At 45.5% G+C, this 27509-nt stretch overlaps 13 non-coding genes across 13 annotated transcripts; 9 read left to right on the forward strand and 4 right to left on the reverse strand.

The window, feature by feature from the left end:
* Positions 1-4229: 4229 nt before the first annotated feature.
* On the forward strand, positions 4230-4346 carry LOC138228355 (U5 spliceosomal RNA). The gene has a single exon (XR_011185435.1). It is a non-coding gene; the product is annotated as a U5 spliceosomal RNA (small nuclear RNA).
* Positions 4347-4576: 230 nt separating this feature from the next.
* LOC138228188 (U4 spliceosomal RNA) lies at positions 4577-4718 on the forward strand. Its single transcript, XR_011185274.1, has one exon. It is a non-coding gene; the product is annotated as a U4 spliceosomal RNA (small nuclear RNA).
* A 1327-nt stretch (positions 4719-6045) lies between these two features.
* LOC138228225 (U4 spliceosomal RNA) lies at positions 6046-6187 on the forward strand. The gene has a single exon (XR_011185311.1). It is a non-coding gene; the product is annotated as a U4 spliceosomal RNA (small nuclear RNA).
* Positions 6188-7207: 1020 nt separating this feature from the next.
* Positions 7208-7280, reverse strand: trnar-acg (transfer RNA arginine (anticodon ACG)). The gene has a single exon. It is a non-coding gene; the product is annotated as a tRNA-Arg (tRNA).
* A 4693-nt stretch (positions 7281-11973) lies between these two features.
* Positions 11974-12115, forward strand: LOC138228229 (U4 spliceosomal RNA). The gene has a single exon (XR_011185315.1). It is a non-coding gene; the product is annotated as a U4 spliceosomal RNA (small nuclear RNA).
* Positions 12116-12712: 597 nt separating this feature from the next.
* trnai-aau (transfer RNA isoleucine (anticodon AAU)) lies at positions 12713-12786 on the forward strand. Its single transcript has one exon. It is a non-coding gene; the product is annotated as a tRNA-Ile (tRNA).
* A 1077-nt stretch (positions 12787-13863) lies between these two features.
* On the reverse strand, positions 13864-13937 carry trnai-aau (transfer RNA isoleucine (anticodon AAU)). The gene has a single exon. It is a non-coding gene; the product is annotated as a tRNA-Ile (tRNA).
* Positions 13938-14780: 843 nt separating this feature from the next.
* Positions 14781-14862, reverse strand: trnas-aga (transfer RNA serine (anticodon AGA)). Its single transcript has one exon. It is a non-coding gene; the product is annotated as a tRNA-Ser (tRNA).
* A 1046-nt stretch (positions 14863-15908) lies between these two features.
* On the forward strand, positions 15909-15980 carry trnag-ucc (transfer RNA glycine (anticodon UCC)). Its single transcript has one exon. It is a non-coding gene; the product is annotated as a tRNA-Gly (tRNA).
* An 873-nt stretch (positions 15981-16853) lies between these two features.
* trnai-aau (transfer RNA isoleucine (anticodon AAU)) lies at positions 16854-16927 on the forward strand. Its single transcript has one exon. It is a non-coding gene; the product is annotated as a tRNA-Ile (tRNA).
* Positions 16928-19761: 2834 nt separating this feature from the next.
* trnas-gcu (transfer RNA serine (anticodon GCU)) lies at positions 19762-19845 on the reverse strand. Its single transcript has one exon. It is a non-coding gene; the product is annotated as a tRNA-Ser (tRNA).
* Positions 19846-24488: 4643 nt separating this feature from the next.
* On the forward strand, positions 24489-24560 carry trnag-ucc (transfer RNA glycine (anticodon UCC)). The gene has a single exon. It is a non-coding gene; the product is annotated as a tRNA-Gly (tRNA).
* Positions 24561-25433: 873 nt separating this feature from the next.
* trnai-aau (transfer RNA isoleucine (anticodon AAU)) lies at positions 25434-25507 on the forward strand. The gene has a single exon. It is a non-coding gene; the product is annotated as a tRNA-Ile (tRNA).
* The last annotated feature ends 2002 nt before the right edge of the window (positions 25508-27509 follow it).

Raw genomic sequence — 27509 nt, forward strand, 5'->3', positions numbered from 1 at the left:
TAAGCCAGGTGTGAATGTCCTCCGTCTTTGCCAGTTCCGAGAACACAACAACATGCACCGTTTTCCTCTCTCTCCGTGTCAGAGGCTGCAAGATGATCTTCTCAAGGGCAGGAACTTTCCCTCTTTTTGCCTCAAACACATCCACACATTGTTCAAACAGAGAATAGGTAGCAAAAACAACCTCAGATGCTTTCTGACCTGGGAGAGCGAAGATGAAATCCAAGTGCCGAGGTTCAAAGCCAAGTTCCTTCTGTAACACTTTTCTGCTGAACTGCATACGATCCAATTACTGCATACGCCAGTAATTCAAGATGGCGCCATGTTAGTGGCAGCCTGCTACAGCAGCTCCGTGTCTTTTTGTTGTCTTTTTGTTTCTTTCAGTTAGTAAATGCTAGTGTGTTAGTGTTTTTTCTTCATACCTTTGCCGGCAACTAGATTTGCGATCACAACATGATGGATACTAGGAAGCTGAGAAACTTTTTCTTGTTTTTTCTGATACTCGGACCTCTGTGGCTATCGAGTTGCAATGCCGATAGCCACAGAGGCATTGTCTACACGCGGGACCAGCTGATCGCGCTAGCGCGTCCGCCTCTACTCACTGGAGAGAAGCCATCGGTGCCGGAGGAGCTGAGGAGGAGAAGCCGAGGCTGTAGGGCTGGTGCGACGCGAAAGGCGAAGAGAAGGAGATTTAAACCCTACCTTCCTTCGATCATCATGGGAAATGTGCGGTCCTTAGCGAACAAGATGGACGAACTGGGAGCATTGGTGAGAAGCCAGAGGGAGTATCGTGAATGCAGTATCATGTGTTTCACCGAGACGTGGCTGCAGGAACTTATTCCGGACTCGAACGTTACCATCGGCGGCTTTCAGACGGTGCGGGCGGACAGAAATACCGAAAGCGGTAAGAGGAAAGGAGGGGGGCTCGCGGTGCTTGTAAACAACAGATGGTGTAATCCTGGACATATTCATGTTAAGGAGCGCGTCTGTAACCCGGACATTGAACTGGTAGCCGTAGGACTGCGTCCGTACTATCTGCCACGGGAGTTTACATGCGCCATCTTTGTTGTTGTTTACATTCCACCTACGGCAAATGCAGAGGTAGCGTGTGACGTCATAAACACAGTCACAGCCAGGCTACAAACAAAGCACCCAAGCGCTTTTATAGCTATTTCAGGAGACTTTAACCACGTATCTATTTCCACCACTCTGCCTACTTTCCACCAGTTTGTTAAGTGCCCGACCAGGGAAAACAAAACACTGGACTTATTATATGCCAATGCTAAGGATGCATATAGTTCCACAGCCCTTCCCCCCCTTGGCAGATCAGATCACAACCTTGTCTTGCTTACACCACTATACAAGCCTATTGTCCAGCGCCAACCTGTGACCATGAGGACCGTGAGGAGATGGTCTCAGGAGGCTATGGAGGATCTACGTGGTGCTTTGGAGGCCACCAACTGGGATGTGCTGTGCGAACCACATGGGGAGGACATAGACAGCATGGTGGACTGTGTCACTGACTATATTAACTTCTGCGTAGACAACACCATCCCCACCAAAGACGTACACTGCTTTTCAAATAACAAACCCTGGATCACCAGCGACCTGAAGGCTCTTCTGAATGACAAGAAGAGAGCCTTTAGGAGGGGAGATAAGGAAGAGGTCAAGCGTGTACAGAGGGAGCTAAAGCAGAAGTTAAGAGAGAGCAAGGATGCCTACAGGAGGAAGGTAGAGGACAAGCTGCAAAGGAATAGGGTGAGAGATGTATGGAGCAGCATGAGAGAGATCACTGGCTTCAAACAGGCTGGGGTTGCAACAGAAGGGAACCTGGAGATGGCCAACAAGTTGAACCAGTTCTTTAACAGGTTTGATTCTGGGTCCTCTGTGGCGCAACACCCATCCCCCCACAGCCACACGCTCCCTAACCCTTCACAGCTGCAACTGCCCAACACCTCCTCCATCCCCCCACAAACATGGCCGCCTACAGCTACAACCCCCGACGGCTGCTCACCCACCCATCCCCCACAGCTGCCACTCTCCAACACCTCTGCCATTAACACCTCCGGCACTGAAAGCACTATGAGCATCATCCCCCGGGCCAGGCTGACCATCACAGCTGACCAGGTGAAGAAGGAGCTGAAGAGGCTGCACGGGGGTAAGGCCACAGGACCAGATAACATCTGTCCCAGAGTTCTGAGGGCCTGTGCTGATCAGCTGAGCGGAGTGCTCCAGCGACTGTTCAACCTGAGCCTGCGCTTGGAGAGAGTCCCGGTGCTCTGGAAGACATCATGCCTGGTCCCGGTACCAAAGAAAGGGCGCCCCTCTGTCCTCAACGACTACAGACCAGTTGCACTGACTTCTCACATCATGAAGACACTGGAGAGACTGGTCTTATCCCACCTGAGACCCATGGTCAGCTCATCACTGGACACCCTACAGTTTGCCTACCAGCCCAGTGTTGGTGTGGAGGATGCGATCATCTACATGCTGCAAAGGGCCTACTCACACCTGGACAGGGCTGGCAACACTGTAAGGATCATGTTTTTCAACTTCTCCAGTGCCTTCAATACCATCCAGCCCTTACTTCTAAGGAGGAAGCTGGAGGAGATGCAAGTCGATGCCTCCATGACCTCGTGGATCACTGACTACCTGACGGGCAGACCACAGTCTGTGAGACTTCAGAACTGCGTGTCTGAACTGGTAGTGAGTAACACAGGGGCACCTCAAGGGACAGTTCTTTCTCCATTCCTCTTCACCCTCTATACTTCGGACTTTAAGTACAACTCAAAGTCATGCCACCTGCAAAAGTTCTCAGATGACTCTGCGATTGTGGGGTGTATCAAGGGTGAGCAGGAGGAGGAGTACAGAGGACTGGTCAGCAGCTTTGTGGAGTGGTGTGGGGTGAACCACTTGGAACTGAATGTTACAAAGACAAAGGAACTGGTGGTAGATTTCAGGAGGAAAAAGGTCAAACCTACTCCTGTCTACATCCATGGGAGTGGCGTGGAGATGGTGGACTCGTACAAGTACCTGGGAGTGCACATCGACGATAGACTGGAATGGTCTAAGAACATCGAGGCCATCTATAAGAACGGACAGAGCCGACTTTACTTCTTGAGGAGGCTCAGGTCCTTCAATGTGTGTAGTAAGATGCTACACATGTTTTATCAGTCGGTGGTAGCGAGTGCCATTTTCTACGCAGTGGTGTGCTGGGGCTCTGGGATTAGAGCAGTAGATTCCAAAAGGCTGAACAAGCTCATCAGGAGAGCGAGCTCTGTCATTGGGTCTGACCTGGACCCCTTGGAGGTAGTGGCTGAGAGGAGAATGATGTCCAAACTGGAGGCCATCATGGACAACTTCTCCCATCCCCTCTATGACAGGCTTGCAGGAATGAAGAGCATGTTCAGCAATAGACTGATTCACCCACGGTGCGACAGGGAGCGCTACAGGAGGTCATTCTTGCCGTCTGCCATAAGACTGTACAACGCATCCACCTTGCGTCTTGGCAGAGGCAACAGCGACAGTGACCTGTTTCTGGACTAAACGCATATACACATATACTGCTACATCTGTTCTCTTTCTTTTTCTTTTTCTTTTTCCCGTTTACAACCACTTTTGTGCAATATATGCCAGGGACCTGTGCAATACATTTATATTTATATTTATATCTATGGTTACATCTATATTTATATTCATACGTGTGATACGATTTTCTGTGTACTGTTCTGTTCTAGTTTCCTCTTGTGTGTCCGGACTGTGAGTAACTCTTGTATTGTATTGTATGTATTGTACTATTAGTATATAATTCGTTACACTGTGGCTGTGTTGTGTGTGTTAAGCTGCTGTTGCACTGCAATTTCCCTCACGGGATCAATAAAGTATCTATCTATCTATCTATCTATCTATCTATCTATCTATCTATCTATCTATCTATCTATGAAGAGGTCACCCAAAAGCTCAAAACGTACAGCATTCTTGCGGGATCCAAAGGTTGCCATCTCAAACTGCAAAACAAACACTGCTTCCACAAAACAAGAAAACAATCCAACTACTCCAACTACAGGCTGATCAAGGTATCTCCCCTGCCAGGTAAGCCGAGAGCCGCAGGCGATGAGCCCGGAGCTGAACGGGCCCCACTGGCTCGTTTGTAAGGCCAGGTGCATTACCAACCACGACCGGCAGGGCAGAGGCCTTGAAGGCGGCCTGGGCTCCTGCAGCTGTCCAGCCACGCACTCTGGTTTCTCTTCATCTCGTACAAATCTTTTGCCTTTTACTAAAGATTTCCATGGAGAGGAGCATGAATGAGTTCCATACAATTTTTGTGCTTCCCTGCCTTCGGGTGGGGCGCAGCTGGGCTGGTCAAAGAGAGAAAACAAAACCGCTCACAATCGCTCTTATTACGGCGACTGTGGCCGTCTGCTCTGCGAGTCCTCGGTCTCCGCCTGTCTGATTGGCGCTCTTTTCTTTGGGAGGCGGGAAGTGTCCGGCCGCAAATATGAAGCGTTACAGCAACGACATGCCATGAGACGATTGACAACGATTTCCATAGGATCCCCGCGGTTGCCTGGCAACCGTCAGCTTTGCGCAGTGGCAGTATCGTAGCCTGTGAGGTTTAGCCGAGGCGCGATTATTGCTAGTTGAAAACTTTTCCCAATACCCCGCTTCCGCCGGTTTGCAATACAATCGGCGAAAGCAATTTTTGACAGTCTCGTCAGAGACTGAGCAAGGTGTTTAAAGACAGATTTTGTCATGGTAACATCATGGTAGAAAGAAACAAGCTTGTTACGTCTCAACAGAAACGCTCTTTAGCTCTTTCAGCGTTATGCAGAGAACAGCGTCTGTCGAGATCACTTTTGAGTCAATGCGAAACGCCGTGTGCTGTCAGTTTGATTTCATATTGCTCATAGCGGCGCCCGGCCTTTGTCTGTCAAACGTTAGGTTGCGCTTCTTCATGCTGCATCGTCGGCATGAGTGGAGCTTTTTAAACGTCTGTACTTACTGCGCCCCATAAGAAATTGTTTGTCCCCGTTCAAAAGAGATTGTGCGATGTCCTGCAGCGTTCGCAAAGCAAACCTTTGACAGTTTGAAAAGAGGAATTTATTCTGCTTCCTGTGCGTGCAGTAGTTACAAAGTTGAACGTCTTTACACGATCTGCTGCAGTTTTCAGTGGGCGGGCTTTGTCAGATGGCTTGGAAAAACGCACTGTGTTTCGGCTCGGGAAACATCATGAGCAGTGTCCTGCATGTTTTCTGTGTATAGCTGTCTTTTAACGCATACAGAATTCATTCGAAATCATTGATTTCTCCAATTAACAAAGGTCCCTTTTTGAACCTGCCAGAAGCATTCTTTCAATGTAACAGATTTACTCCGAGGAAAGGCAGCATGACATTGAGAGTAGCTCAAGCTTTCAGCACCCGTATCGGACTGCGTGTATGCAGACACCGCTCAGAATCCCCTGTAAGATTCTCCCTCAGTTCCGTTGTGCAGTGCTTTACCTCTTTCAAAAGGCTTCACTTTCCTAGTCACATTCCAATGCTCATCGAACCCGGGCTGTTTCCTCCAGCGGTATAGTATTGCAGTGAGACAGCACGATGCCTGCAAGACTATGTCACGCTAAACGCCACAGATTGTGTTTGTCCCTTCGTGTCAGTCGTCCTGCAGCCACGGGAAGTGGGACACAAACATGCTGCAATGCTTTCAGGACGTTAGGATTTGTTTGTGCAACATCCGAGAAGAGTACTTGTGGCTTGAATGTGAACTGTACGTGCCCACCCCCTTTCCTCTGTAGTGCATGAGTTCCTCCCGGCATGCCCTTCGTCATTATTCTGTCATCTTGTATTTAAAGGGTTGTATTTCTGCTGCTGAAAATAAGCAACGGTTTTCTCACAACGCCCTTTGTTCCCGACGGAGCCCTTGTCTGTCATGACATTCTTCAAAACCTCAAGCTAGAAGAAGACGACAAATATGAAGCGTTACAGCAACGACATGCCATGAGACGATTGATGACGATTTCCATAGGATCCCCGCGGTTGCCTGGCAACCGTCAGCTTTGCGCATTGGCAGTATCGTAGCCTGTGAGGTTTAGCCGAGGCGCGATTATTGCTAGTTGAAAACTTTTCCCAATACCCCGCTTCCGCCGGTTTGCAATACAATCGGCGAAAGCAATTTTTGACAGTCTCGTCAGAGCGTGACATAGTCTTGCAGGCATCGTGCTGTCTAACTGCAATACTATACCGCTGGAGGAAACAGCCCGGGTTCAATGAGCCTTGTAATGTGACTAGGAAAGTGAAGCCTTTTGAAAGAGGTAATGTCGACGCTTTTTTAACAGAGCACCAAAAAAGCGTCTTTTTTGAAGGCCTGGGTACTGAGCATTGGTGGTTCAGTGGTAGAATTCTCGCTTGCCATGTGGGAGGCTCTGGTTCGATTCCCAGCCAAAGCAGTAGCTTTTGCAGCGAGCGGCTCCATCACTTGCATCCCCTTGCAACTCGCAACTGAAAACCCACTGAAGCAAAGCATTTGTTAGCCAGGTCAGTACCCGGATGAGGGTGAGCTACAGGGAAAAACAAAGTTTCCAGCTGGAAGCGGTGTTAATGGTGCCGGTGGGGGGGCGCTCACCCTGCATCACGCTTTCATGTATGCTATTGCAGACACCAACGTTGCCTAGATAGAAAACCGAAATAGCCGTGGGTTTGCTTGCTGGTCTGAAGGATCTCTCTTCGAATATCTATCATTTGTCAATGGAAGTAAAAAGCGCTGCAATCTCATACGTTCACAATCAAACTCGCAGCTGTTGTTCGACTTTATTTCTTGACTAATTACAACTGAGTGTCGCATGAGCAGTTACATAAACTTGTCTGGTATATTTGAACACAAATGCCGTTCTTCAATTAAAACTAACAGTACATTGTCAGGGACATTCAGTTCTATACAAACAAGAGACAGACAAGATAATATTTCTACCGTTCATGTGGACTACGTGTTGACTTACTGATCGGAATAATTGAAAAGTTCGGGCTCATAGTCGATGCAGTGCGTGCTAATTAGAACAGCAACGCTGAGCTCTCAGCACCGTACTGAGCCCAGGTGTTTTTCTAAAGCTGTCAGGTGCAGTTCATTTACATGAAGGAAATCTCTTACTGGGTTCGATTACAATGCAGTAAGTAGCACAGACTACTTAGGGAGTAGCCCGATGCGTTTAAAAACGACCCGAGCCAGGCAGGAGTCGAACCTGCAATCTCCTGAGCCGTAGTCAGACGCGTTATCCATTGCGCCACTGGCCCTGGTGTGACACTGCAGGACTGTAACCCAGTGAGATCAGCACTGCAACTAGTAAAATATTACCCCCGGTCCATTCTTTTCCAAAAGTGAGAAACACCTGTTTTCTACATTTTGTCTGTTTTAAAACCATATCTCTTTAAACCAAACCAAGAGTTTGTCTTTTGCACTGATATTCTGATTCATTTCGATTTCAAAGAAAAAAAAACATTATCTTCCAAAGCATCATAAAATTGTCCATTCTTCCAGACTCTACTTCTCTCTTGTAGTAGTACAGCAGACCTTTCCAGGTGAGCAGATCACAGAGTCCGAAATATGCTTCCTCCATCAAGCAAAGTACCTGAACATGACTCTGTCTTCATAAAAGCGCCCCTGTAATAAAGAAATTAAATCCGAAATCAAGAGGGCAGTTGCCTACTGAAGTTCAAGAAGTCATCAATTTTAACCTAGCAACACATTAAGGGCTGCATCTATACAAGTACGATTCTAGAAATGCTCACCAGATTACGTTTTAAGAAGGAACTGCGCCTCAGGTTCCGCCGAGATCTTAACTTGGATGGCAGGATTCAGAGTCCGGAGTGCGGACTGATGGCGCACGGAGGGTCCACATACTGTGGATCCCTCAGTTTTCTTCCGCGTGTTTAAACCGCCAGCGTGTGACTCCCCTGTCCCCGTGACCTCATTGCTCTGCTCTCGCCTCTGTGCAGCTGAGCCTGACTCATGGTAAAGTGGAAAAAAATATGCCCTCAACGTGAGATTTACTCTGGATCGAGGATAGATGTCACCTTTTTATCGTTGAACAGGATGTATGTGATGTGGCGACTAGGTTCAATTTTGTATCCTTTTAAAAGATTAAGGACTGCGGTGAGCGTGATTTACCACCGTTTCAGCTAAGAACCCGACGTGAGCACCGTTTAAGCTGCATAGACTCGGTCGTTTAACTCTTCTCCATTAGCAGGGTTAAGGTTAAAGAAAAAAAACATTGCTGACTTCTTTTTTTTTGCCAGCCGCTAGCGCTGATTAGCAATGTTTGTATTTCATGTTTTGCAAGTTCCATCCATTTTAAGAAAAACAAGTCGCGTTAAAGACAGGAAATGAATACTTGCATCTAATTAAGTCTAGCCATAGGCGGTTGTCTGTAAGGACCAGTTCTGTTCGAGAAGACAGAACAAAGAAGGCACCACTGGGATTCGGACCCAGGATCTCCTGTTTAAGAGACAAGCGCTTTAACCAACTAAGCCACGGTGCCCCGGGAGTCTTGTCCTTTTGCAGCCACTTGGACACACCACTCAGACACATCTGCATTCGGTGTGTGCTCCGCCTGCTCGCTGAGCAAGTTGCCACCTTTACATACAATAGCAACATCGACACCAAGAGAAAGGATGACAAATGGCTTTTATCTGGAACTTTTCATGTCCAAGGAGCTCAATGTGCTTTCTGTGTACAACAGGGCCACTGAACTCCACACTGGCCACTGAACCACAGCAGTGGCTTGCTGGCTTGACATCTCCCAAGGAAAATGTTGAAATCGCATGTGGAACAGGAAAAGGACCCTCGAGTACGAGGGAAAAAAAAGAAAAAGATCATCTGGAGCGCGCCAACCCATGTCTGGACAGCTCAGTTTTGTCGACGAGGTGGCTGAGTGGTTAAGGCGATGGACTGCTAATCCATTGTGCTCTGCACGCATGGGTTTGAGTCCCATCTTCGTTGCTCTCTACGTGTGCCCGTTCGACGTTGGCCCTCCCTTTGTTTGCTCCAGTACTAGAGCCTTACATTTTCTAGCGGTGGCTGAACATGGTATAGTAAGCTAACGTCGGTATCGAGCAGTGGCAGTAACAGTATTTACGTGCCGCTGCTGCCAAGTGGCTCTGGGTTGAGACCGCATTTTCACTTACTTGCAGCACAAACGGAGAAAGCGATTTTTGACAGTCTCTCGAGAGACTGCGCTAGGTGTTTAGGGATAGACTTTGTCAGTTCCCCCTGGGATGATGGCCTCTCAAATAGTTTGTGATTCCTCTAGACGTTTATACAGTAGAAGCCTGCTTCGTGGCTTAAATCCAAGCTAAGGAAACGAGTTAGAGGTCTGATGCAGAACTGCGAATTCAATGAAGGGGAACACTACAGTACATTGCGCTGTATGTTGAGGAAAGCTGCCCCCTTCTGTTCCTTGTCGACCGAACAGAGGACTGTAAAGGATACCGCCAAGAAACTTTAGGATGTTGGTTGGAATCCAGCTCCAAAGAAGCCCCTTTGGGTGTTATGTCATCAAAAAGTAAGAACAGAGAATCTCCCTTTGATCAAAAGCGCAACAGAACTGTTTTCCGTGGAGCAGGTTTCAGATCCGTAGACCTGTTTTATTTGTAGGGCAGGGCGCATTCCCTGCACTGCACTTTCAAAAGCATTTACATTCGTGTTAGACGCAAGAATTGCCTTTGATTTGCGTGCTTACGAACGCCATGGAAAACGAAACAAAACAAAAGCCCTCAGCTCCTGCACTTGATTATAATGCTTTTTTTTTATTTTTATTAAACATGTAGAATTTACAAATACAAATACAACAAGAGGATCAGAGTCATGTACAAGAGAAAAAAAACGCAGCAGAAAAAAAAAACATTTAACTACCAGAGGTAATTAAGTAATTATGTGATCAAATTGTATATTTTACACGTATCATATTTTCCTTGCTTTAATATTTCTCAATTATAAACTTTAGTTTCAACATGCATGCGTTTCCTGTAAAAAAATAAAACTCAGCACAGTTTTTTACAAAACAAAAAAAACGTTTTTCTTTTAACAACATTTCGAGTACCTCTGGCATTCATGAAAAAGACATACACAAAAGCAAATAACTAACTCTAAGACTGTCTAAACTATTGAGTTTTTCAAAGAACCAGAACTATAACAGTCCTTAACACTTAACTACAGCATTCCAAACTAACACTAAAGAAACACTAGTATATACTGGTATAACAAATAAAACCAAACATAATCATTAACTGAGCAGTCACTGAGAGCAAATCTCCTTCCCGTCCACAAAGGCCCTCGCTCCCACAAAGTAGGCTCTCCTCCCCTCTCTTCTGGCAGCTTCAACCTGGGGCCACAGCTGGTTCCTGGTGCTCCTGCCCGCGGCAGACAGTTCCTCTGCAAACCTCAGTTTGTTCCCATTCAAATACTCATTCCCCCTCGCCGCTCGCCACAGCATGTCCCTCGCCGTCCTCTTGGTGAACTGTATTATAATCGATCTGGGGCGCACTTGCCCAGACATGTTCGCTCTCCCGAGCCTGTGAACAAAGTCAATGGCCGATATTACGTCCTCCTGGTCCGGCAGGGTCCTTTTACAGATACCCTTCACTGTTGCAACAAGGTCCTTATCACGTTCCTCTTTAACTCCAAATAATTTTAAATTCCATCGTCGACAGTATCTATCTACATCGTTCACTTTCAATTCAAGTTCTTTAATATGCTTTTCTTGTTCGGTATTTACTTGTTTAAGAACTTTTACTTCACTCTTTAAGTCTTCAACCTCTTTAAACACACAGTCCATGGACTTTTTAAGACTTTCGATTGCGACTGTATTAAATCGAATCATTTCCTTCAGCTCACCCATCATGTTAAAGATGTTGGTTTGGAGCTCCTCCAGCGTCAGGTCACCCCTTCCTCTCTTGGCCGCCGGGGTTTTCACAGGGGTGCTGGGCAGGGACTCCGGCTCTACCGTACGAGCGCATCTCCAGCACTCTTTCCACGTCCCCTCCAGCTGCTTCACTTTTCCCTGTAGTTCCATCGATTTTCTTGTAGTGCTATACATATACGATTGAGGTATCTTAGATTTCTCCTTCGAGGACCCAGCACACTCTTTTCTTTTCCCAGTGTTACTCATATCGAAATTCTTAAACCTAAAAAAAATCGTTTTTTTTTCTTTCAATTATAACTGAAGTTTAAACAAGTAGTGTTAAGTCTTTATTTTTCTGTAGTCAAAAAAAGCAAAAATTAACATTCAGGTCATGAAAAACTCAAAAAAACTCCTCAACCACTAAACTTTACCTCCCACCTGAGCGCCATCTTGAACGCCCCTACCACCAGAGAATGCTCACGATTTCGGAAGCTGTCTCCGGGACGTGCTGATTCCACACATCCTGAATAAATCATGATATAGTTAGTTGCTGTAGCTAGACGTTTAAATGAGTTTCATGGCCAGATGGACTGTTTCCTCCAGCGGTATAGTATTGCAGTGAGACAGCACGATGCCTGCAAGACTATGTCACGCTAAACGCCACAGATTGTGTTTGTCCGTTCGTGTCAGTCGTCCTGCAGCCACGGGAAGTGGGACACAAACATGCTGCAATGCTTTCAAGACGTTAGGATTTGTTTGTGCAACATCCGAGAAGAGTACTTGTGGCTTGAATGTGAACTGTACGTGCCCGCCCCCTTTCCTCTGTAGTGCATGAGTTCCTCCCGGCATGCCCTTCGTCATTGTTCTGTCATCTTGTATTTAAAGGGTTGTATTTCTGCTGCTGAAAATAAGCAACGGTTTTCTCACAACGCCCTTTGTTCCCGACGGAGCCCTTGTCTGTCATGAAATTCTTCAAAACCTCAAGCTAGATGAAGAAGAGGACAAATATGAAGCGTTACAGCAACGACATGCCATGAGACGATCGATAACGATTTCCATAGGATCCCCGCGGTTGCCTGGCAACCATCAGCTTTGCGCAGTGGCGGTATCGTAGCCTGTGAGGTTTAGCCGAGGCGCGATTATTGCTAGTTGAAAACTTTTCCCAATACCCCGCTTCCGCCGGTTTCCAATACAATCGGCGAAAGCAATTTTTGACAGTCTCGTCAGAGCGTGACATAGTCTTGCAGGCATCGTGCTGTCTAACTGCAATACTATACCGCTGGAGGAAACAGCCCGGGTTCGATGAGCATTGGAATGTGACATCATGGTAAAAAGAAACGAGCTTGTTACGTCTCAACAGAAACGCTCTTTAGCTCTTTCAGCGTTATGCAGAGAACAGCGTCTGTCGAGATCACTTTTGAGTAAGCGCGAAACGCTGTGTGCTGTCAGTTTGATTTCATATTGCTCGTAGCGGCGCCCGGCCTTTGTCTGTCAAACGTTAGGTTGCGCTTCTTCATGCTGCATCGTCGGCATGAGTGGAGCTTTTTAATCTTCTGTACTTACTGCGCCCCATAAGAAATCGTTTGTCCCCGTTCAAAAGAGATTGTGCGATGTCCTGCAGCGTTCGCAAAGCAAACCTTTGACAGTTTGAAAAGAGGAATTTATTCTGCTTCCTGTGCGTGCAGTAATTACAAAGTTGAACGTCTTTACACGATCTGCTGCAGTTTTCAGTGGGCGGGCTTTGTCAAATGGCTTGGAAAAACGCACTGTGTTTCGGCTCGGGAAACATCATGAGCAGTGTCAGCATAGAGAGGACCATTGTCGTGTGGCTGGTTAGCTCAGTTGGTTAGAGTGTGGTGCTAATAACGCCAAGGTCGTGGGTTCGAGCCCCGTACGGGCCAGGTCCTTTTCTCCCCTCTTACCAAAGCTGTTAGGTTCCTTTCCGTGGTGAGATGGGTTGTCATGCAACGCTGCCACATAGTGCCGACAGACAAGAGTGTTGCGGGAGAAGAGAAAAGTGTTTGATGATTTAAGAGTGTCTTAGGTGGAGCCAAAATCAAGTGTCACAAATGCAAGTGGGAGGATTTCCAATGTTTAATATGGTAAAAATAAGCAGAAGTTATCTGCCGGTCCGTATTGTACATTGTACATCATCCTAGCACTGCACCCCGGGGCGTACGGTATATGGGAACGAGCACACGCCACGAATCGTCTCGAATCACTCCCTACAGCTGTAAGGCGCCTTGAAGCGTGCACCCCCAACATTCTTCTTTGCGCATGTGTGAAAGGTAAACTCTTGAGCAGACTCTGAACCAGCTCTAAGGAAACTAATCCGATTAGACGTTACTTTGACTCATCTTTTTACGCTCAGTGCTGGATTGCTCAAACTCCAGCTAGGGTTAGGGTTAGCATTCCCACGCTACTTAGACACTTTGTTTACGCTCAGTGCTGGATTTTGGGAACTTCAGGATGAGTGGGAATTTTCTCCTATCTGTCAATTCTGTTTTGTTTTGGAGACTCTTGGCTGCCTATGTTGTACAGTGCAGCGTGAAGGAAACATTTTCCAAAACTGTGTCAGCTCAAAAGTTGTAAGAAAACCTCTCCAGCTGCTTTAACTCTCTTCATTTTTGTCATTTAATGTGACACTCGATGTATAACTGGAGCCTCACATATGCAAATGGTGAGGCTCCAGTTCGACACCCAGTTCGACACCACTTTACAGTATATGACAAAAGCATGGCAGACTGTGCCGGACCGGCAGATAACTTCCGCTTATTTTTACCATATTAAACATTGGAAATCCTCCCACTTGTATTTGTGACACTTGATTTTGGCTCCACCTAAGACACTCTTAAATCTTCAAACACTTTTCTCCCGCAACACTCTTGTCTGTCGGCACTATGTGGCAGCGTTGCATGACAACCCCTCTCACCACGGAAAGGAACCTAACAGCTTTGGTAAGAGAGGAGAAAAGGAACTGGCCAGTACGGGGCTCGAACCCGTGACCTTGGCGTTATTAGCACCACACTCAAACCAACTGAGCTAACCGGCCTCACAACAGTGCTCCTCTCTGTGCTGCAAAAAATCGAACTCAGGGAATTTCTTTTGTCCTCCTTTGAATAGAAAGCCGTGTAATTCAGTGTACGGGCTTTCTCGTGCAGTTTCATGGTTCTTGTAACCCAAATCCTACACTGGCCTGAAGTGCCCCCCCATTTCACAGCATTTTTCAGCTGATTTAAAATGTACCTAAAGGAGAAGCATTATTGAAGACCATCAATTACCAAGAGCTTTTGTCAAAGGTTTTGGTGGTCATTTTGAATGACCACAGAGCGCTGTGACCTCGGTTTTACATCTCATCCAAAAGACAGCGCCCTTTTACAACACAGCATCTCCGTCACTATACTGGGGCATTGGGACCCGCACAGACCTCAGGGCGAGCGCCCCACCGCCGGCACCATTAACACCGCTTCCAGCTGGAAGCTTTGTTTTTCCCTGTAGCTCACCCTCATCCGGGTACTGACCTGGCTCACACCTGCTTAGCTTCAGTGGGTTTTTTGAGTTGCGAGTTGCAAGGGGATGCAAGTGATGGAGCCGCTCGCTGTAAAAGCCACTGCATTGGCCGGGAATCGAACCCGAGCCTCCCGCGTGGCAGGCGAGAATTCTACCACTGAACCACTAATGCTCAGTGCCTGGGCTGTCAAAAAAGACGCTTTTTTGGTGCTCTGTGCAAAACGCGTCGACATCTGCTTCCAGCTGCAAAATGCCATTCGCGGACGCTGAAGAACTTATTTCCAAGGCAGCGGGTACAAGCGATTGGGCGTTTTAAAACCACCAGGAACAGCAAAGAGGCGCGCTTCTTTGCTTGCGCCGAAACACACCGACTGGAGGCGGATAACGTAGTCGGCAGGATTCGAACCTGCGCGGGGAGACCCCAATGGATTTCTAGTCCATCGCCTTAACCACTCGGCCACGACTACAGCAAGCCCCACTGCCGCTGCGTTCTTGCTACAATCTTACCTGGAACGCGAGGCGCCGGCGGAAGCCTATTTCAAAGTCGTTCTCCGTTTCAAAAAAACATTTCCAAAATACAAGCCTTGCAGACAGACACACCTCAGAGGACTTAAGGGTGGCTTCATGTCGGAATGATAAAGTCTCCCCGTCCGGACATGAAAATGCCACTTTGTTACAAACAAAAAAAGAATCAACAACAGAGAAATGCCCACAAGCATTTGAAAAGCCGCACCACGTCGCACTTGAAATAGCTCTTACATTAGTGGTAGACGCAGGAATCGCCTTTTTATTTACGCTCTTACCAACGCGATGGAAAGCAAAACAAAGCAAAGCAGAGCAAAACAAAACGAACAAACGAAAACCTTGCGTATAACGCCGTTACGTGCCCAAGCGGTATTGTACATCATCCTAGCACTGCACCCCGGGGCGTACGGTATATGGGAACGAGCACACGCCACGAATCGTCTCGAATCACTCCCTACAGCTGTAAGGCGCCTTGAAGCGTGCACCCCCAACATTCTTCTTTGCGCATCTGTGAAAGGTAAACTCTTGAGCAAACTCTGAACCAGCTCTAAGGAAACTAATCCGATTAGACGTTTCTTTGACTCATCCTTTAACAGTTTTCAGTCTCTGTCTTTAAACACCTTGCTCAGTCACATTCAAGCCACAAGTACTCTTCTCGGATGTTGCACAAACAAATCCTAACGTCTTGAAAGCATTGCAGCATGTTTGTGTCCCACTTCCCGTGGCTGCAGGACGACTGACACGAACGGACAAACACAATCTGTGGTGTTTAGCGTGACATAGTCTTGCAGGCATCGTGCTGTCTTACTGCAATACTATACCACTTGAGGAAACAGTCCATCTGGCCATGAAACTCATTTGAACGTCTAGCTACAGCAACTAACAATAACATGATTTATTCAGGATGTGTGGAATCAGCACGTCCCGGAGACAGCTTCTGAAATCGTGAGCATTCTCTGGTGGTGTCCTGGAGGGCTCCGGCGGGTGTGTGTTGGTGGTATAGTGGTGAGCATAGCTACCTTCCAAGCAGTTGACCCAGGTTCGATCCCTGGCCAACGCAGTGGCGAGTGTTTTCAGATGCTGTCACGAGCCTTGGATTGTGACTAGCAAAGCGAAGCCTTTTGAAAGAGCTAAAGCACTGCAAAACGGAATTGAAGGAGAATCTTACAGGGGATTCTGAGCGGTGTCTAAATAAATAAATTCACAGCGTCTGCGGATGGCATTTTGCAGCTGGAAGCAGATGTCGACGCTTTTTGCACAGAGCACCAAAAAAGCGTCTTTTTTGAAGGTACAGGCACTGAGCATTGGTGGTTCATTGTTAGAACTCTCGCCTGCCACGCAGGAGGCTTGGTTTTGATTCCTGGCCAATGCAGTGGCTTTTGCAGCGAACGGCTCCATCACTTGCATCCCAACTTTTGCAACTCGCAACTGAAAACCCACTGAAGCTAAGCAGGTGTGAGCCAGGTCAGTACCTGGATGAGGGTGAGCTACAGGGAAAAACAAAGCTTCCAGCTGGAAGCGGTGTTAATGGGGCCAGCGGGGAGGCGCTCACTCTGAGGTCTGTGCAGGTCCCAATCTCCCAATATAGTGACCGAGAAGCTGTGTTGTAAAAGGGCGCTGTCTTTTGGATGAGATGTAAAACCGAGGTCATAGTGCTCTGTGGTCATTAAAAATGACCACCAAAACCTTTGACAAAAGCTCTTGGTAATTGATGGTCTTCAATAATGCTTCTCCTTTAGGTACATTTTAAATCAGCTGAAAAATGCTGTGAAATGGGGGGGCACTTCAGGCCAGTGTAGGATTTGGGTTACAAGAACCATGAAACTGCACGAGAAAGCCCGTACACTGAATTACACGGCTTTCTATTCAAAGGAGGACAAAAGAAATTCCCTGAGTTTGATTTTTTGCAGCACAGAGAGGAGCACTGTTGCGAGGCCGGTTAGCTCAGTTGGTTTGAGCGTGGTACTAATAATGCCAAGGTCGCGGGTTCGATCCCCGTACGGGCCAGGTCCTTTTCTCCTCTCTTACCAAAGCTGTTAGGTTCCTTTCCGTGGTGAAATGGGTTGTCATGCAATGCTGCCACACAGTGCCGACAGACAAGAGTGTTGCGGGAGAAGAGAAAAGTGTTTGAAGATTTAAGAGTGTCTTAGGTGGAGCCAAAATCAAGTGTCACAAATGCAAGTGGGAGGATTTCCAATGTTTAATATGGTAAAAATAAGCGGACGTTATCTGCCGGTCCGGCACAGTCTGCCATGCTTTTGTCATATACTGTAAAGTGGTGTCGAACTGGAGCCTCACCATTTGCATATGTGAGGCTCCTGTTATACATCGATTGTCACATTAAATGACAAAAATGAAGAGAGTTAAAGCAGCTGGAGAGGTTTTCTTACAACTTTTGAGCTGACACAGTTTTGGAAAATGTTTCATTCACGCTGCACTGTACAACATAGGCAGCCAAGAGTCTCCAAAACAAAACAGAATTGACAGATAGGAGAAAATTCCCACTCGTCCTGAAGTTCCAAAAATCCAGCACTGAGCGTAAACAAAGTGTCTAAATAGTGTGGGAATGTTAAACCTAACCCTAGCTGGAGTTTGAGCAATCCAGCACTGAGAGTAAAAAGATGAGTCAAAGTAACATCTAATCAGATTAGTTTCCTTAGAGCTGGTTCAGAGTTTGCTCAAGAGTTTACCTTTCACAGATGCGCAAAGAAGAATGTTGGGGGTGCACGCTTCAAGGCGCCTTACAGCTGTAGGGAGTGATTCGAGACGATTCGTGGCGTGTGCTCGTTCCCATATACCTTACGCCCCAGGGTGCAGTGCTAGGATGACGTACAATACCGCTTGGGCACGTAACAGCGTTATATGCAAGTGCGGGACGTGAGGGTTTTCGTTTGTTCGTTTTGTTTTGCTCTGCTTTGCTTTGTTTTGCTTTCCATCGCGTTGGTAAGAGCGTAAATAAAACGGCGATTCCTGCGTCTACCACTAATGTAAGAGCTATTTCAAGTGCGACGTGGTGCGGCTTTTCAAATGCTCAACAGGATGACTTCGCATGCACGTGTGCTTTCATGCAGTCGTGTGTGCAACCATGTCTGCTTATGTGCAAACGGGCGTGGTTTCATGTATGCAAAAAACTTTCCTGGGCTCTTCTGAAGCACATAAAATTATTTGGAGATATACATTTGTCTTGTTTTCCTCTTAGGCTCTAGAATTGATAACTTTTTTTTAGGATTCTAGCTTTCTCCCCTTGCAGGCATCGGGCACAGAGGACCTCATGGTTTTCCTAAAAATCTTTTTTTTTGTGTTCCTTGTTGTTCCAAACTTAATTTTAATCACTTTTAATTAGATATTTTATTAAAAATAGTGCAAAAAATGACTAATTTCACTAAAAATAATGTAATATAAAACTGATGTTTTTAACTTTATTGTAGTGTTTTAGAAACTACTATGTCTTCAAAAATTGTTATTTTTCATTCCTAGGAATGAAAGCAGTTGTTATATGATGTTTATTTTCAAATTTTGAAAAAATCAAAGGATTCTAGCTTTCTCCCCTTGCAGGCATCGGACACAGAGAACCTCATGGTTTTCCTAAAAATCATTCGTTATGTTCCCTGGTGTTCCAAACTTAGTTTTAATCAATTTTAATTTGTTATTATGTTAAAAACAGGGTAATAAGTTTCTAATTGGACTATAAATAATGTCATATTGTCTGCTATAAAACTGATGTTTTCAACTCCATTGTAGAGATTCTATAATCAACTAATAGAGAATTTAAATAAAAAAGGGCATAAGAAGACATTACCAACAACGACCACAAGATGGAGATATTGTCCAAAGAGGCAAGAAGGGCAAAGCCGCGATAAGGTAAAATCATTTTTTGAAAGAGATTGCTGTCAGAATGCACACCGTCTTACCACTGCAACATGGGGAATAGAGGGAAATGAACACACGCTACGAATCGTCTCAATCACTCCCTAGAGTCGTAAGGCACATTGAAGGGTGCACCCCCATCATTAATCGTTGGGCCTCTGTAAAAGGAAAGCTGTTGAGCAGTCTTTGAAACAGCTCGGATGAAACACTTGATTGCTTCCATGTGCATCTGGAGCCCACTTCTTATTTTCACTTCACGCCGCCCAAAGCATTTCTAAAACAGGAGATTCGCGTTTGGGAATGCGCCCTGCCCTACAAATAAAACAGGTCTACGGGTCTGAAACCTTCTCCACGGAAAACAGTTCTGTTGCGCTTTTGATCAAATGGAGATTCGCTGTTCTTACTTTTTGATGACATAACACCCAAAGGGGCTACTTTGGAGCTGGATTCCAACCAGCATCCTAAAGTTTCTTAGCGGTATCCTTTACAGTCCTCTGTTCGGTCGACAAGGAACAGTAGGGGGCAGCTTTCCTCACACATACAGTGCAATGTACTGTAGTGTTCCTCTTCATTGAATTCGCAGTTCTGCATCAGACCTCTAACTCGTTTCCTTAGCTTGGATTTAAGCCACGAAGCAGGCTTCTACTGTATAAACGTCTAGAGGAATCACAAACTATTTGAGAGGCCACCATCCCAGGGGGAACTGACAAAGTCTATCCCTAAACACCTAGCGCAGTCTCTCGAGAGACTGTCAAAAATCGCTTTCTCTGTTTGCGTTGCAAGTAAGTGAAAACGCGGTCTCAAACCAGAGCTACTTGGCAGCAGCGGCACGTAAATACCATTACTGTTACTGCTCGATACCGACGTTAGCCTACTATACCATGTTCAGCCACCGCTAGAAAATGTACAGCTCTAGAACCAGAGCAAACGACAGGATGGCCAATGCCAAACGGGCACACGTGTCAGACATGGAGAGCGACGAGGATGGGATTTGAACCCATGCGTGCAGAGCACAATGGATTAGCAGTCCATCGCCTTAACCACTCGGCCACCTCGGTGACAGAAGTGGGCTGTCCGGACATGGGTTGGCGCGCTCCAGATGATCTTTTTCTTTTTTTTCCCTCGTACTCGAGGGTCATTTTCCTGTTCCACATGCGATTTCAACATTTTCCTTGGGAGATGTCAAGCCAGCAAGCCACTGCTGTGGTTCAATGGCCAGTGTGGAGATCAGTGGCCCTGTTGTACACAGAAAGCACATCGAGCTCCTTGGACATGAAAAGTTCCAGATAAAAGCCATTTGTCACCCTTTCTCTTGGTGTTGATGTTGCTATTGTATGTAAAGGTGGCAACTTGCTCAGCGAGCAGGCGGAGCACACACCGAATGCAGATGTGTCTGAGTGGTGTGTCCAAGTGGCTGCAAAAGGACAGTGCTCCTGGGGCGCCGTGGCTTAGTTGCTTAAAGCGCCTGCCTAGTAAACAGGAGACCCTGGCTCTGAATCCCAGCGGTGCCTTTTTTGTTCTGTCTTCTCAAACAGAACTGGTCATTATGGACAACCGCCTACGGCTAGACTTAATTAAATGCAAGCATTCATTTCCTGTCTTGAACGACTTGTTTTTCTTAAAATGGATGCAACTTGCAAAACATGAAATACAAACCTTGCTAATCAGCGCTCGCGGCTGGCAAAAAAAAAAGAGGTCAGCAATGTTTTTTTCTTTAACCTTAACCCTGCTAATGGAGAAGAGTTAAACGACCGAGTCTATGCAGCTTAAACGGTCCGCACGTCGGGTTCTTAGCTGAAAGGGTGGTAAATCACACTCACCCCAATCCTTAATCTTTTAAAGAGGATACAAAATTGAACCTAGTCGCCACATCACATACATCCTGTTCAACGATAAATAGGTAACATCTGTAGTGTGCTCTCTGAAGGCACTAGTTCTGTAGGATTTGGGATTTACTGAGACAATTATTCATTGTAGCAGTAAATCACAAAGTTGATTCTTTTGATGGCTTTAGAATCCAACCATGCGACATAACTCAAACAACGCACACACACAGGTACTAATACACGAGGATACATTTATTAATACATAGAATATGCATGTAAACCTAACAGATCTTATCGAGAGGGTTATCAGAATACAAAAGGTATATATTCAGTCAGTTACAAAGAGTTACATATATCAAGAGGACATACGTTCAGTATATCATTCATTTAGACCGTTTCGTAAATGAACTTGGTTATAACTTCTACACTAGATACTCAAAACAAGTACATAACTCTTAGGAATTAAATTGATATCAACTGGTTGGGATAACAATTGAATTCTCGAGCTGTCATGCAGTGAAGTTGAATACTCATCCAATCTCTGGGGATTCAGATCTCCTGCGGGCACAAAGCAGTTGCAGGCTTGTTGCTGTCTAATCCGCGCTCTCTGGCTCTATGCCAGGCTTTGCTGTTCAGCTTGCGACGGTGCTCTGGTGATGTTGACCTTGGGGTTGTAGACCACTTGGATGAGGCTCTCTCTTGGAATCTTGCAGACCTTTAGGCGCCAATGGATGACCATTGATCATGATAGCCAGGCTTAGCTAAGTGCATCCCCATTTGGGAGCTGTACCTTATCAAAAGAAAACATCTTTAAATCAGTCTGCATGAATAGCTTCTCTGTTACTGCACCACAGAGATGAAGAGGGAGATGGGGCCTCATTTGGGAAAGCACAGCAACACTTAATTCTGTCTTATTAATAAGCCTCGCCGCTACAGTACGTACAGTTATAATTCAATCTGAATTAAAAACTACATGTCCCAGTTACCATGGTGGTGCTTGTGATCATTGCGTTTAACCAACGAAACAGGGCGAAAAATCAGTCACATGACTTTGTGGCTGAGTTTAGAAAGCTTAACGTATCAGCAAGACAGCAAAGACATTTTTCCAAGAAAGTTTAGCCTTTGTCACTAATGAAACCGCTAAATAAAGACATAAATATGGAAATTGACAGTTAATTGACTTTTATATTTCTAAATATCACAACATGTTCGAATCCAAGTCATTTTTAATAACAATGGGTAAACTGGGTAAACTATCACAAAGCTTTAAAAAACTTAACATTTTTATTATCAACAAATTGTAAATACGATGTTTACATTGGCATTATTAATTTTTCACTTGAGTATATGGAGGATTGTGAGAGCAGACCCCCCCTCTTAGGCTACATTTTTAATAAGAAATGGAGGCTGTATGCGTTACAATATAAACATTTACTGTCAAACTTTAAATCAACAGTTGATTTAAAGACAATCTGTCAAAGTGCAATGAAACACAATATTGTTGTTGTTGTTGTTGTTATTGTTGTTTTTATCCTGTAAAGCGTTTTGAGAAGCCACCTTTAAAGGCGCTATATAAAGGCGCTGATTCTTATGGAATGTGTTTTCTTTCTTCTTTTTTTTCAGCATAGAATAAACCTGTTACAGTACTTGATTCTTATGGATGCCCGGTTCCGCCGGGGATTCAAAATAAAACATGGAATCACGTGTCTAAGGAAATAGCATTATAACTATATCCATGCACAAACAGTAGCATGTTACATTATTAATTTGGGTGTCTCCTCTTGCCAGAAAGCGCTAAATTGCATTTTGAGTGCGGTTTTTGACTTTTTTTAAATTACAACCCATACATAAGCTGATACTGTTTAGACTTTTAATTATTTTAAACTGTATTACAGCAGCACAATGTGCTTTTTCACGAAACCTAGAGTACTGAAATGTCTTGCGTTGTACAGCTTTTCAGCTAAATATATTTATCGCTTACACCTGACACTTGATGTGCCCGACAAAAACCAGTTGAACAGCTCTGTTGGAGGTTTGCAGATCAGATCAGATTCCCTTCCCCCCACAGAAAGACAGACTTATTAGTCGCTATTCACTGCGACAGCAGCTCCAATTTCAGGCGTAAGCGATAGATCCCAGTTTAGCCGATCTTGTTACAGCATGTTCCAGTTTACTCTTATTAACCATATTAATTTTAAGTGCTTAATGCCATTTTTTGACCACGCACGAATATTCTTATGTCCATACCTTTGCAAGGGAATCAGTGTGAATTGTAATACTAATTAAATAACCGCGGGCACTTTCCACCCCCTCTGACAGCAGGAACATAACCCATTCTCAGCTCAGCAGCTCATTACAATATAGGGTGTTCAAATCTTTTGCTGCCTCAAAAAGCTTTAGAGAACTTAACATTTCTATTAGCAAGGGGATGCAAGTGATGGAGCCGCTCGCTGCAAAAGCCACTGCATTGGCCGGGAATCGAACCCGAGCCTCCCGCGTGGCAGGCGAGAATTCTACCACTGAACCACCATTGCTCAGTGCCTAGGCTGTCAAAAAAGACGCTTTTTTGGTGCTCTGTGCAAAACGCGTCGACATCTGCTTCCAGCTGCAAAATGCCATTCGCGGACGCTGAAGAACTTATTTCCAAGGCAGCGGGTACAAGCGATTGGGCGTTTTAAAACCACCAGGAACAGCAAAGAGGCGCGCTTCTTTGCTTGCGCCGAAACACACCGACTGGAGGCGGATAACGTAGTCGGCAGGATTCGAACCTGCGCGGGGAGACCCCAATGGATTTCTAGTCCATCGCCTTAACCACTCGGTCACGACTACAGCAAGCCCCACTGCCGCTGCGTTCTTGCTACAATCTTACCTGGAACGCGAGGCGCCGGCGGAAGCCTATTTCAAAGTCGTTCTCCGTTTCAAAAAAACATTTCCAAAATACAAGCCTTGCAGACAGACACGCCTCAGAGGACTTAAGGGTGGCTTCATGTCGGAATGATAAAGTCTCCCCGTCCGGACATGAAAATGCCACTTTGTTACACACAAAAAAAGAATCAACAACAGAGAAATGCCCACAAGCATTTGAAAAGCCGCACCACGTCGCACTTGAAATAGCTCTTACATTAGTGGTAGACGCAGGAATCGCCTTTTTATTTACGCTCTTACCAACGCGATGGAAAGCAAAACAAAGCAAAGCAGAGCAAAACAAAACGAACAAACGAAAACCTTGCGTATAACGCCGTTACGTGCCCAAGCGGTATTGTACATCATCCTAGCACTGCACCCCGGGGCGTACGGTATATGGGAACGAGCACACGCCACGAATCGTCTCGAATCACTCTCTACAGCTGTAAGGCGCCTTGAAGCCTGCACCCCCAACATTCTTCTTTGCGCATCTGTGAAAGGTAAACTCTTGAGCAAACTCTGAACCAGCTCTAAGGAAACTAATCCGATTAGACGTTTCTTTGACTCATCCTTTAACAGTTTTCAGTCTCTGTCTTTAAACACCTTGCTCAGTCACATTCAAGCCACAAGTACTCTTCTCGGATGTTGCACAAACAAATCCTAACGTCTTGAAAGCATTGCAGCATGTTTGTGTCCCACTTCCCGTGGCTGCAGGACGACTGACACGAACGGACAAACACAATCTGTGGTGTTTAGCGTGACATAGTCTTGCAGGCATCGTGCTGTCTTACTGCAATACTATACCACTTGAGGAAACAGTCCATCTGGCCATGAAACTCATTTGAACGTCTAGCTACAGCAACTAACAATAACATGATTTATTCAGGATGTGTGGAATCAGCACGTCCCGGAGACAGCTTCTGAAATCGTGAGCATTCTCTGGTGGTGTCCTGGAGGGCTCCGGCGGGTGTGTGTTGGTGGTATAGTGGTGAGCATAGCTACCTTCCAAGCAGTTGACCCAGGTTCGATCCCTGGCCAACGCAGTGGCGAGTGTTTTCAGATGCTGTCACGAGCCTTGGATTGTGACTAGCAAAGCGAAGCCTTTTGAAAGAGCTAAAGCACTGCAAAACGGAATTGAAGGAGAATCTTACAGGGGATTCTGAGCGGTGTCTAAATAAATAAATTCACAGCGTCTGCGGATGGCATTTTGCAGCTGGAAGCAGATGTCGACGCTTTTTGCACAGAGCACCAAAAAAGCGTCTTTTTTGAAGGTACAGGCACTGAGCATTGGTGGTTCATTGTTAGAACTCTCGCCTGCCACGCAGGAGGCTTGGTTTTGATTCCTGGCCAATGCAGTGGCTTTTGCAGCAAACGGCTCCATCACTTGCATCCCAACTTTTGCAACTCGCAACTGAAAACCCACTGAAGCTAAGCAGGTGTGAGCCAGGTCAGTACCTGGATGAGGGTGAGCTACAGGGAAAAACAAAGCTTCCAGCTGGAAGCGGTGTTAATGGGGCCAGCGGGGAGGCGCTCACTCTGAGGTCTGTGCAGGTCCCAATCTCCCAATATAGTGACCGAGAAGCTGTGTTGTAAAAGGGCGCTGTCTTTTGGATGAGATGTAAAACCGAGGTCATAGTGCTCTGTGGTCATTAAAAATGACCACCAAAACCTTTGACAAAAGCTCTTGGTAATTGATGGTCTTCAATAATGCTTCTCCTTTAGGTACATTTTAAATCAGCTGAAAAATGCTGTGAAATGGGGGGGCACTTCAGGCCAGTGTAGGATTTGGGTTACAAGAACCATGAAACTGCACGAGAAAGCCCGTACACTGAATTACACGGCTTTCTATTCAAAGGAGGACAAAAGAAATTCCCTGAGTTTGATTTTTTGCAGCACAGAGAGAAGCACTGTCATGAGGCCGGTTAGCTCAGTTGGTTAGAGCGTGGTACTAATAACGCCAAGGTCGCGGGTTCAATCCCCGTACGGGCCAGGTCCTTTTCTCCTCTCTTACCAAAGCTGTTAGGTTCCTTTCCGTGGTGAAATGGGTTGTCATGCAATGCTGCCACACAGTGCCGACAGACAAGAGTGTTGCGGGAGAAGAGAAAAGTGTTTGAAGATTTAAGAGTGTCTTAGGTGGAGCCAAAATCAAGTGTCACAAATGCAAGTGGGAGGATTTCCAATGTTTAATATGGTAAAAATAAGCGGACATTATCTGCCGGTCCGGCACAGTCTGCCATGCTTTTGTCATATACTGTAAAGTGGTGTCGAACTGGAGCCTCACCATTTGCATATGTGAGGCTCCTGTTATACATCGATTGTCACATTAAATGACAAAAATGAAGAGAGTTAAAGCAGCTGGAGAGGTTTTCTTACAACTTTTGAGCTGACACAGTTTTGGAAAATGTTTCATTCACGCTGTACTGTACAACATAGGCAGCCAAGAGTCTCCAAAACAAAACAGAATTGACAGATAGGAGAAAATTCCCACTCGTCCTGAAGTTCCAAAAATCCAGCACTGAGCGTAAACAAAGTGTCTAAATAGTGTGGGAATGTTAAACCTAACCCTAGCTGGAGTTTGAGCAATCCAGCACTGAGAGTAAAAAGATGAGTCAAAGTAACATCTAATCAGATTAGTTTCCTTAGAGCTGGTTCAGAGTTTGCTCAAGAGTTTACCTTTCACAGATGCGCAAAGAAGAATGTTGGGGGTGCACGCTTCAAGGCGCCTTACAGCTGTAGTGAGTGATTCGAGACGATTCGTGGCGTGTGCTCGTTCCCATATACCTTACGCCCCAGGGTGCAGTGCTAGGATGACGTACAATACCGCTTGGGCACGTAACAGCGTTATATGCAAGTGCGGGACGTGAGGGTTTTCGTTTGTTCGTTTTGTTTTGCTCTGCTTTGCTTTGTTTTGCTTTCCATCGCGTTGGTAAGAGCGTAAATAAAACGGCGATTCCTGCGTCTACCACTAATGTAAGAGCTATTTCAAGTGCGGCGTGGTGCGGCTTTTCAAATGCTCAACAGGATGACTTCGCATGCACGTGTGCTTTCATGCAGTCGTGTGTGCAACCATGTCTGCTTATGTGCAAACGGGCGTGGTTTCATGTATGCAAAAAACTTTCCTGGGCTCTTCTGAAGCACATAAAATTATTTGGAGATATACATTTGTCTTGTTTTCCTCTTAGGCTCTAGAATTGATAACTTTTTTTTAGGATTCTAGCTTTCTCCCCTTGCAGGCATCGGGCACAGAGGACCTCATGGTTTTCCTAAAAATCTTTTTTTTTGTGTTCCTTGTTGTTCCAAACTTAATTTTAATCACTTTTAATTAGATATTTTATTAAAAATAGTGCAAAAAATGACTAATTTCACTAAAAATAATGTAATATAAAACTGATGTTTTTAACTTTATTGTAGTGTTTTAGAAACTACTATGTCTTCAAAAATTGTTATTTTTCATTCCTAGGAATGAAAGCAGTTGTTATATGATGTTTATTTTCAAATTTTGAAAAAATCAAAGGATTCTAGCTTTCTCCCCTTGCAGGCATCGGACACAGAGAACCTCATGGTTTTCCTAAAAATCATTCGTTATGTTCCCTGGTGTTCCAAACTTAGTTTTAATCAATTTTAATTTGTTATTATGTTAAAAACAGGGTAATAAGTTTCTAATTGGACTATAAATAATGTCATATTGTCTGCTATAAAACTGATGTTTTCAACTCCATTGTAGAGATTCTATAATCAACTAATAGAGAATTTAAATAAAAAAGGGCATAAGAAGACATTACCAACAACGACCACAAGATGGAGATATTGTCCAAAGAGGCAAGAAGGGCAAAGCCGCGATAAGGTAAAATCATTTTTTGAAAGAGATTGCTGTCAGAATGCACACCGTCTTACCACTGCAACATGGGGAATAGAGGGAAATGAACACACGCTACGAATCGTCTCAATCACTCCCTAGAGTCGTAAGGCACATTGAAGGGTGCACCCCCATC

The sequence above is a fragment of the Lepisosteus oculatus genome, unplaced genomic scaffold (genome assembly GCF_040954835.1).
Source record: "Lepisosteus oculatus isolate fLepOcu1 unplaced genomic scaffold, fLepOcu1.hap2 HAP2_SCAFFOLD_40, whole genome shotgun sequence".
In the NCBI taxonomy this organism is placed as follows: domain Eukaryota; kingdom Metazoa; phylum Chordata; class Actinopteri; order Semionotiformes; family Lepisosteidae; genus Lepisosteus; species Lepisosteus oculatus.